The following is an 11,622-nucleotide window of genomic DNA, read 5'->3' as shown; positions in this document are numbered from 1 at the left end:
AATTTTCGTCAAAATCGCGATTTGCGAGATATTTTGATTGTTTCGACGCTTAAATGGTTGTGCACTGCATTAGCACTGTGAAATGGAGATCAACGAGTGCTTAAACGTCGAAATATCTCCAACGGGAAGGAAATGACGGCTGTTTTTCGTCAAAATAGACGAACTCTTCGCGATTTACGAGAGATTTTGATTGTTTCGACGCTTAAATGGTAGTGCATTGCATTAGCACTGTGAAATGGAGTTCAACGGGTGCTTAAACGTCGAAATATCTCCAACGGGATGGAAATGACGGCTATTTTTCCTCAAAATCGCGATTTGCGAGATATTTTGATTGTTTCGAAGCTTAAACGGTTGTGCATTGCATTAGCACTGTGAAATGGAGTTCAACGAGTGCTTAAACATCGAAATATCTCCAACGGGAAGGAAATGACGGCTATTTTTCGTCAAAATCGACGAGATCTTCGCGATTTGCGAGATACTTTGATTGTTTCGACGCCTAAATGGTTGTGCATTGCATTAGCACTGTGAAATGGAGTTCAACGAGTGCTTAAACGTCGAAATATCTCCAACGGGAAGGAAATGACGGCTATTTTTCGTCAAATTCGGCGAAATCTTCGCGATTTGCGAGCTATTTTGACTGTTTCTACGCTTAAACTGTAGTGCAATGCATTTGCACTGTAAAATGGAGTTCAGCGAGCGCTGAAACGTCGAAATATCTCCAACGGGAAGGAAATGACGGCTATTTCTCGTCAAAATCGCGAATTGCGAGATATTTTGGTTGTTTCGACGCTTAAATGGTTGTGCATTGCATTAGCACTGTGAAATGGAGTTCAACGAGTGCTTAAACGTCGAAATATCTCCAACGGGAAGGAAATGACGGCTATTTTTCGTCAAAATCGACGAAATCTTCGCGATTTGCGAGCTATTTTGATTGTTTCGACGCTTAAACAGTAGTGCAATGCATTTGCACTGTAAAATGGAGTACAACGAGCGCTTAAACGTCGAAATATCTCCAACGGGAAGGAAATGACGGCTATTTTTCGTCAAAATCGACGAAATCTTCGCGATTTGCGAGATATTTTGATTGTTTCGACGCTTAAATGGTTATGCATTGCACTAGCACTGTGAAATGGAGTTCAACGAGTGCTTAAACTTCGAAATATCTCCAACGGGAAGAAAATGACGGCTATTTTTCGTCAAAATCGACGAAATCTTCGCGACTTACGAGAGATTTTGATTGTGTCGACGCTTAAATGGTTGTGCATTGCATTAGCACTGTGAAATGGAGTTCAACGGGTGCTTAAATTTCGAAATATCTCCAACGGGAAGGAAATGACGGCTATTTTTCGTCAAAATCGACGAAATCTTCGCGATTTGCGAGCTATTTTGATTGTTTCGACGCTTAAACGGTAGTGCAATGCATTTGCACTGTAAAATGGAGTTCAGCGAGCGCTTAAAACGTCGAAATATCTCCAACGGGAAGGAAATGACAGTTAATTTTCATCAAAATCGCGATTTGCGACATATTTTGATTGTTTCGACGCGTAAACGGTTGTGCATTGCATTAACACTGTGAAATGGAGTTCAACAAGTGCTTAAACGTCGAAATATCTCCAACGGGAAGGAAATGACTGCTATTTTTCGGCAAAATCGAGATTTGCGAGATATTTTGATTGTTTCGGCGCTTAAATGGTTGTGCATTGCATTAGCACTGTGAAATGGAGTTCAACGAGTGCTTAAAAGTCGAAATATCTCCAACGCGAAGGAAATGACGGCTATTTTTCGTCAAAATCGACGAAATCTTCGCGATTTGCGAGATATTTTGATTGTTTCGACGCCTAAATGGTTGTGCATTGCATTAGCACTGTGAAATGGAGTTCAACGAGTGCTTAATCGTCGAAATATCTCCAACGGGAAGGAAATGACGGCTATTTTTCGTCAAAATCGCGAATTGCGAGATATTTTGATTGTTTCGACGCTTAAACGGTTGTGCATTGCATTAATACTGTGAAATGGAGTTCAACAAGTGCTTAAACGTCGAAATATCTCCAACGGGAAGGAAATGACTGCTATTTTTCGGCAAAATCGCGATTTGCGAGATATTTTGATTGTTTCGGCGCTTAAATGGTTGTGCATTGCATTAGCACTGTGAAATGGAGTTCAACGAGTGCTTAAAAGTCGAAATATCTCCAACGCGAAGGAAATGACGGCTATTTTTCGTCAAAATCGACGAAATCTTCGCGATTTGCGAGATATTTTGATTGTTTCGACGCCTAAATGGTTGTGCATTGCATTAGCACTGTGAAATGGAGTTCAACGAGTGCTTAATCGTCGAAATATCTCCAACGGGAAGGAAATGACGGCTATTTTTCGTCAAAATCGCGAATTGCGAGATATTTTGATTGTTTCAAAGCATAAACGGTTGTGCATTGCATTAGCACTGTGAAATGGAGTTCAACGAGTGCTTAAACGTCGAAATATCTCCAACGGGAAGGAAATGACGGCTATTTTTCGTCAAAAGCGACGAAATCTTCGCGATTTGCGAGATATTTTGATTGCTTCGACGCTTAAATGGTTATGCATTGCACTAGCACTGTGAAATGGAGTTCAACGAGTGCTTAAACGTCGAAATATCTCCAACGGGAAGAAAATGACGGCTATTTTTCGTCAAAATCGACGAAATCTTCGCGATTTACGAGAGATTTTGATTGTATCGACGCTTAAATGGTTGTGCATTGCATTAGCACTGTGAAATGGAGTTCAACGGGTGCTTAAACGTCGAAATATATCCAACGGGAAGGAAATGACGGCTATTTTTCCTCAAAATCGCGATTTGCGAGATATTTTGATTGTTTCGAAGCTTAAACGGTTGTGCATTGCATTAGCACTGTGAAATGGAGTTCAACGGGTGCTTAAACGTCGAAATATCTCCAACGGGAAGGAAATGACGGCTATTTTTCCTCAAAATCGCGATTTGCGAGATATTTTGATTGTTTCGACGCCTAAATGGTTGTGCATTGTATTAGCACTGTGAAATGGAGTTCAACGAGTGCTTAAACGTCAAAATATCTCCAACGGGAAGGAAATGACGGCTATTTTTCGTCAAAATCGACGAAATCTTCGCGATTTGCGAGCTATTTTGATAATTTCGACGCTTAAACGGTAGTGCAATGCATTTGCACTATAAAATGGAGTTCAGCGAGCGCTGAAACGTCGAAATATCTCCAACGGGAAGGAAATGACAGTTAATTTTCATCAAAATCGCGATTTGCGACATATTTTGATTGTTTCGACGCTTAAACGGTTGTGCATTGCATTAGCACTGTGAAATGGAGTTCAACGAGTGCTTAAACGTCGAAATATCTCCAACGGGAAGGAAACGACGGCTATTTTTCGTCAAAATCGACGAAATCTTCGCGATTTGCGAGCTATTTTGATTCTTTCGACTCTTAAACGGTAGTGCAATGCATTTGCACTGTAAAATGGAGTTCAGCGAGCGCTTAAACGTCGAAATATCTCCAACGGGAAGGAAATGACAGTTAATTTTCATCAAAATCGCGATTTGCGACATATTTTGATTGTTTCGACGCTTAAACGGTTGTGCATTGCATTAGCACTGTGAAATGGAGTTAAACGAGTGCTTAAACGTCGAAATATCTCCAACGGGAAGGAAATGACGGCTATTTTTCGTCAAAATCGAGGAAATCTTCGCGATTTGAGAGTTATTTTGATTGTTTCTACGCTTAAATGGTTGTGCATTGCATTAGCACTGTGAAATGGAGGCCAACGAGTGCTTAAACGTCGAAATATCTCCAACGGGAAGGAAATGACGGCTATTTTTCGTCAAAATCGCGATTTGCGAGATATTTTGTTTCTTTCGACGCTTAAACTGTTGTGCATTGCATTAGCACTGTGAAATGGAGTTCAACGAGCGCTTAAACGTCGAAATATCTCCAACGGGAAGGAAACGACGGCTATTTTTCGTCAAAATCGACGAAATCTTCGCGATTTGCGAGATATTTTGTTTGTTTCGACGCTTAAACTGTTGCGCATTGCATTAGCACTGTGAAATGGAGTTCAGCGAGCGCTGAAACGTCGAAATATCTCCAACGGGAAGGAAATGACAGTTAATTTTCATCAAAATCGCGATTTGCGACATATTTTGATTGTTTCGACGCTTAAACGGTTGTGCATTGCATTAGCACTGTGAAATGGAGTTCAACGAGTGCTTAAACGTCGAAATATCTCCAACGGGAAGGAAATGACGGCTATTTTTCGTCAAAATCGAGGAAATCTTCGCGATTTGCGAGTTATTTTGATTGTTTCGACGCTTAAATGGTTGTGCGTTGCATTAGCACTGTGAAATGGATGCCTACGAGTGCTTAAACGTCGAAATATCTCCAACGGGAAGGAAATGACGGCTATTTTTCGTCAAAATCGCGATTTGCGAGATATTTTGATTGTTTCGACGCTTAAACGGTTGTGCATTGCATTAGCACTGTGAAATGGAGTTCAACGGGTGCTTAAACGTCGAAATATCTCCAACGGGAAGGAAATGACGGCTATTTTTCGTCAAAATCACGATTTGCGAGATATTTTGATTGTTCCGACGCTTAAACGGTTGTGCATTGCATTAGCACTGTGAAATGGAGTTCAACGAGTGCTTAAACGTCGAAATATCTCCAACGGGAAGGAAATGACGGCTATTTTTCGTCAAAATCGCGATTTGCGAGATATTTTGATTGTTCCTACGCTTAAACGGTTGTGCATTGCATTAGCACTGTGAAATGGAGTTCAACGAGTGCTTAAACGTCGAAATATCTCCAACGGGAAGGAAATGACGGCTATTTTTCGTAAAAATCGACGAAATCTTCGCGATTGGCGAGTTATTTTGATGGTTTCGACGCTTAAATGGTTGTGCATTGCATTAGCACTGTGAAATGGAGTTCAACGGGTGCTTAAACGTCGAAATATCTCCAACGGGATGGAAATGACGGCTATTTTTCCTCAAAATCGCGATTTGCGAGATATTTTGATTGTTTCGAAGCTTAAACGGTTGTGCATTGCATTAGCACTGTGAAATGGAGTTCAACGAGTGCTTAAACGTCGAAATATCTCCAACGGGAAGGAAATGACAGTTAATTTTCGTCAAAATCGCGATTTGCGAGATATTTTGATTGTTTCGACGCTTAAATGGTTGTGCACTGCATTAGCACTGTGAAATGGAGATCAACGAGTGCTTAAACGTCGAAATATCTCCAACGGGAAGGAAATGACGGCTATTTTTCGTCAAAATCGACGAACTCTTCGCGATTTACGAGAGATTTTGATTGTTTCGACGCTTAAATGGTTGTGCATTGCATTAGCACTGTGAAATGGAGTTCAACGGGTGCTTAAACGTCGAAATATCTCCAACGGGATGGAAATGACGGCTATTTTTCCTCAAAATCGCGATTTGCGAGATATTTTGATTGTTTCGAAGCTTAAACGGTTGTGCATTGCATTAGCACTGTGAAATGGAGTTCAACGAGTGCTTAAACATCGAAATATCTCCAACGGGAAGGAAATGACGGCTATTTTTCGTCAAAATCGACGAGATCTTCGCGATTTGCGAGATATTTTGATTGTTTCGACGCCTAAATGGTTGTGCATTGCATTAGCACTGTGAAATGGAGTTCAACGAGTGCTTAAACGTCGAAATATCTCCAACGGGAAGGAAATGGCGGCTATTTTTCGTCAAATTCGACGAAATCTTCGCGATTTGCGAGCTATTTTGATTGTTTCTACGCTTAAACTGTAGTGCAATGCATTTGCACTGTAAAATGGAGTTCAGCGAGCGCTGAAACGTCGAAATATCTCCAACGGGAAGGAAATGACGGCTATTTCTCGTCAAAATCGCGAATTGCGAGATATTTTGGTTGTTTCGACGCTTAAATGGTTGTGCATTGCATTAGCACTGTGAAATGGAGTTCAACGAGTGCTTAAACGTCGAAATATCTCCAACGGGAAGGAAATGACGGCTATTTTTCGTCAAAATCGACGAAATCTTCGCGATTTGCGAGATATTTTGATTGTTTCGACGCTTAAACAGTAGTGCAATGCATTTGCACTGTAAAATGGAGTACAACGAGCGCTTAAACGTCGAAATATCTCCAACGGGAAGGAAATGACAGTTAATTTTCGTCAAAATCGTGATTTGCGAGATATTTTGATTGTTTCGAAGCTTAAACGGTTGTGCATTACATTGGCACTGTGAAATGGAGTTCAACGAGTGCATAAACGTCGAAATATCTCCAACGGGAAGGAAATGACGGCTATTTTTCGTAGAAATCGGCCAAATCTTCGCGATTTGCGAGATATTTTGATTGTTTCGACGCTTAAATGGTTGTGCATTGCATTAGCACTGTGAAATGGAGTTCAACGAGTGCTTAAACGTCGAAATATCTCCAACGGGAAGGAAATGACGGCTATTTTTCGTCAAAATCGACGAAATCTTCGCGATTTGCGAGATATTTTGATTGTTTCGACGCTTAAATGGTTATGCATTGCACTAGCACTGTGAAATGGAGTTCAACGAGTGCTTAAACTTCGAAATATCTCCAACGGGAAGAAAATGACGGCTATTTTTCGTCAAAATCGACGAAATCTTCGCGACTTACGAGAGATTTTGATTGTGTCGACGCTTAAATGGTTGTGCATTGCATTAGCACTGTGAAATGGAGTTCAACGGGTGCTTAAATGTCGAAATATCTCCAACGGGAAGGAAATGACGGCTATTTTTCGTCAAAATCGACGAAATCTTCGCGATTTGCGAGCTATTTTGATTGTTTCGACGCTTAAACGGTAGTGCAATGCATTTGCACTGTAAAATGGAGTTCAGCGAGCGCTTAAACGTCGAAATATCTCCAACGGGAAGGAAATGACAGTTAATTTTCATCAAAATCGCGATTTGCGACATATTTTGATTGTTTCGACGCTTAAACGGTTGTGCATTGCATTAACACTGTGAAATGGAGTTCAACAAGTGCTTAAACGTCGAAATATCTCCAACGGGAAGGAAATGACTGCTATTTTTCGGCAAAATCGAGATTTGCGAGATATTTTGATTGTTTCGGCGCTTAAATGGTTGTGCATTGCATTAGCACTGTGAAATGGAGTTCAACGAGTGCTTAAAAGTCGAAATATCTCCAACGCGAAGGAAATGACGGCTATTTTTCGTCAAAATCGACGAAATCTTCGCGATTTGCGAGATATTTTGATTGTTTCGACGCCTAAATGGTTGTGCATTGCATTAGCACTGTGAAATGGAGTTCAACGAGTGCTTAATCGTCGAAATATCTCCAACGGGAAGGAAATGACGGCTATTTTTCGTCAAAATCGCGAATTGCGAGATATTTTGATTGTTTCAAAGCATAAACGGTTGTGCATTGCATTAGCACTGTGAAATGGAGTTCAACGAGTGCTTAAACGTCGAAATATCTCCAACGGGAAGGAAATGACGGCTATTTTTCGTCAAAATCGACGAAATCTTCGCGATTTGCGAGATATTTTGATTGTTTCGACGCCTAAATGGTTGTGCATTGCATTAGCACTGTGAAATGGAGTTCAACGAGTGCTTAAACGTCGAAATATCTCCAACGGGAAGGAAATGAATGCTATTTTTCGAAAAAATCGGCGAAATCTTCGCGATTTGCGAGATATTTTGATTGTTTCGGCGCTTAAATGGTTGTGCATTGCATTAGCACTGCAAAATGGAGTTCAACGAGTGCTTAAACGTCGAAATATCTCCAACGGGAAGGAAATGACAGTTAATTTTCGTCAAAATCGCGATTTGCGAGATATTTTGATTGTTTCGACGCTTAAATCGTTGTGCACTGCATTAGCACTGTGAAATGGAGATCAACGAGTGCTTAAACGTCGAAATATCTCCAACGGGAAGGAAATGACGTCTATTTTTCGTCAAAATCGCGATTTGCGAGATATTTTGATAGTTTCGACGCTTAAACGGTTGTGCATTGCATTAGCACTGTGAAATGGAGTTCAACGAGTGCTTAAACGTCGAAATATCTCCAACGGGAAGGAAATGACGGCTATTTTTCGTAAAAATCGACGAAATCTTCGCGATTGGCGAGTTATTTTGATGGTTTCGACGCTTAAATGGTTGTGCATTGCATTAGCACTGTGAAATGGAGTTCAACGGGTGCTTAAACGTCGAAATATCTCCAACGGGATGGAAATGACGGCTATTTTTCCTCAAAATCGCGATTTGCGAGATATTTTGATTGTTTCGAAGCTTAAACGGTTGTGCATTGCATTAGCACTGTGAAATGGAGTTCAACGAGTGCTTAAACGTCGAAATATCTCCAACGGGAAGGAAATGACAGTTAATTTTCGTCAAAATCGCGATTTGCGAGATATTTTGATTGTTTCGACGCTTAAATGGTTGTGCACTGCATTAGCACTGTGAAATGGAGATCAACGAGTGCTTAAACGTCGAAATATCTCCAACGGGAAGGAAATGACGGCTATTTTTCGTCAAAATCGACGAACTCTTCGCGATTTACGAGAGATTTTGATTGTTTCGACGCTTAAATGGTTGTGCATTGCATTAGCACTGTGAAATGGAGTTCAACGGGTGCTTAAACGTCGAATTATCTCCAACGGGATGGAAATGACGGCTATTTTTCCTCAAAATCGCGATTTGCGAGATATTTTGATTGTTTCGAAGCTTAAACGGTTGTGCATTGCATTAGCACTGTGAAATGGAGTTCAACGAGTGCTTAAACATCGAAATATCTCCAACGGGAAGGAAATGACGGCTATTTTTCGTCAAAATCGACGAGATCTTCGCGATTTGCGAGATATTTTGATTGTTTCGACGCCTAAATGGTTGTGCATTGCATTAGCACTGTGAAATGGAGTTCAACGAGTGCTTAAACGTCGAAATATCTCCAACGGGAAGGAAATGACGGCTATTTTTCGTCAAATTCGACGAAATCTTCGCGATTTGCGAGATATTTTGATTGTTTCGACGCTTAAATGGTTATGCATTGCACTAGCACTGTGAAATGGAGTTCAACGAGTGCTTAAACTTCGAAATATCTCCAACGGGAAGAAAATGACGGCTATTTTTCGTCAAAATCGACGAAATCTTCGCGACTTACGAGAGATTTTGATTGTGTCGACGCTTAAATGGTTGTGCATTGCATTAGCACTGTGAAATGGAGTTCAACGGGTGCTTAAATGTCGAAATATCTCCAACGGGAAGGAAATGACGGCTATTTTTCGTCAAAATCGACGAAATCTTCGCGATTTGCGAGCTATTTTGATTGTTTCGACGCTTAAACGGTAGTGCAATGCATTTGCACTGTAAAATGGAGTTCAGCGAGCGCTTAAACGTCGAAATATCTCCAACGGGAAGGAAATGACAGTTAATTTTCATCAAAATCGCGATTTGCGACATATTTTGATTGTTTCGACGCTTAAACGGTTGTGCATTGCATTAACACTGTGAAATGGAGTTCAACGAGTGCTTAAACATCGAAATATCTCCAACGGGAAGGAAATGACGGCTATTTTTCGTCAAAATCGACAAGATCTTCGCGATTTGCGAGATATTTTGATTGTTTCGACGCCTAAATGGTTGTGCATTGCATTAGCACTGTGAAATGGAGTTCAACGAGTGCTTAAACGTCGAAATATCTCCAACGGGAAGGAAATGACGGCTATTTTTCGTCAAATTCGACGAAATCTTCGCGATTTGCGAGATATTTTGATTGTTTCGACGCTTAAATGGTTATGCATTGCACTAGCACTGTGAAATGGAGTTCAACGAGTGCTTAAACTTCGAAATATCTCCAACGGGAAGAAAATGACGGCTATTTTTCGTCAAAATCGACGAAATCTTCGCGACTTACGAGAGATTTTGATTGTGTCGACGCTTAAATGGTTGTGCATTGCATTAGCACTGTGAAATGGAGTTCAACGGGTGCTTAAATGTCGAAATATCTCCAACGGGAAGGAAATGACGGCTATTTTTCGTCAAAATCGACGAAATCTTCGCGATTTGCGAGCTATTTTGATTGTTTCGACGCTTAAACGGTAGTGCAATGCATTTGCACTGTAAAATGGAGTTCAGCGAGCGCTTAAACGTCGAAATATCTCCAACGGGAAGGAAATGACAGTTAATTTTCATCAAAATCGCGATTTGCGACATATTTTGATTGTTTCGACGCTTAAACGGTTGTGCATTGCATTAACACTGTGAAATGGAGTTCAACAAGTGCTTAAACGTCGAAATATCTCCAACGGGAAGGAAATGACTGCTATTTTTCGGCAAAATCGAGATTTGCGAGATATTTTGATTGTTTCGGCGCTTAAATGGTTGTGCATTGCATTAGCACTGTGAAATGGAGTTCAACGAGTGCTTAAAAGTCGAAATATCTCCAACGCGAAGGAAATGACGGCTATTTTTCGTCAAAATCGACGAAATCTTCGCGATTTGCGAGATATTTTGATTGTTTCGACGCCTAAATGGTTGTGCATTGCATTAGCACTGTGAAATGGAGTTCAACGAGTGCTTAATCGTCGAAATATCTCCAACGGGAAGGAAATGACGGCTATTTTTCGTCAAAATCGCGAATTGCGAGATATTTTGATTGTTTCGACGCTTAAACGGTTGTGCATTGCATTAACACTGTGAAATGGAGTTCAACAAGTGCTTAAACGTCGAAATATCTCCAACGGGAAGGAAATGACTGCTATTTTTCGGCAAAATCGCGATTTGCGAGATATTTTGATTGTTTCGGCGCTTAAATGGTTGTGCATTGCATTAGCACTGTGAAATGGAGTTCAACGAGTGCTTAAAAGTCGAAATATCTCCAACGCGAAGGAAATGACGGCTATTTTTCGTCAAAATCGACGAAATCTTCGCGATTTGCGAGATATTTTGATTGTTTCGACGCCTAAATGGTTGTGCATTGCATTAGCACTGTGAAATGGAGTTCAACGAGTGCTTAATCGTCGAAATATCTCCAACGGGAAGGAAATGACGGCTATTTTTCGTCAAAATCGCGAATTGCGAGATATTTTGATTGTTTCAAAGCATAAACGGTTGTGAATTGCATTAGCACTGTGAAATGGAGTTCAACGAGTGCTTAAACGTCGAAATATCTCCAACGGGAAGGAAATGACGGCTATTTTTCGTCAAAATCGACGAAATCTTCGCGATTTGCGAGATATTTTGATTGTTTCGACGCCTAAATGGTTGTGCATTGCATTAGCACTGTGAAATGGAGTTCAACGAGTGCTTAAACGTCGAAATATCTCCAACGGGAAGGAAATGAATGCTATTTTTCGAAAAAATCGGCGAAATCTTCGCGATTTGCGAGATATTTTGATTGTTTCGGCGCTTAAATGGTTGTGCATTGCATTAGCACTGCAAAATGGAGTTCAACGAGTGCTTAAACGTCGAAATATCTCCAACGGGAAGGAAATGACAGTTAATTTTCGTCAAAATCGCGATTTGCGAGATATTTTGATTGTTTCGACGCTTAAATCGTTGTGCACTGCATTAGCACTGTGAAATGGAGATCAACGAGTGCTTAAACGTCGAAATATCTC

Source organism: Bombus huntii, chromosome 8 (assembly GCF_024542735.1).
Source record: "Bombus huntii isolate Logan2020A chromosome 8, iyBomHunt1.1, whole genome shotgun sequence".
Classification (NCBI taxonomy): Eukaryota; Metazoa; Arthropoda; class Insecta; order Hymenoptera; family Apidae; genus Bombus; species Bombus huntii.
Note: the sequence above shows the minus strand (reverse complement) of the source record.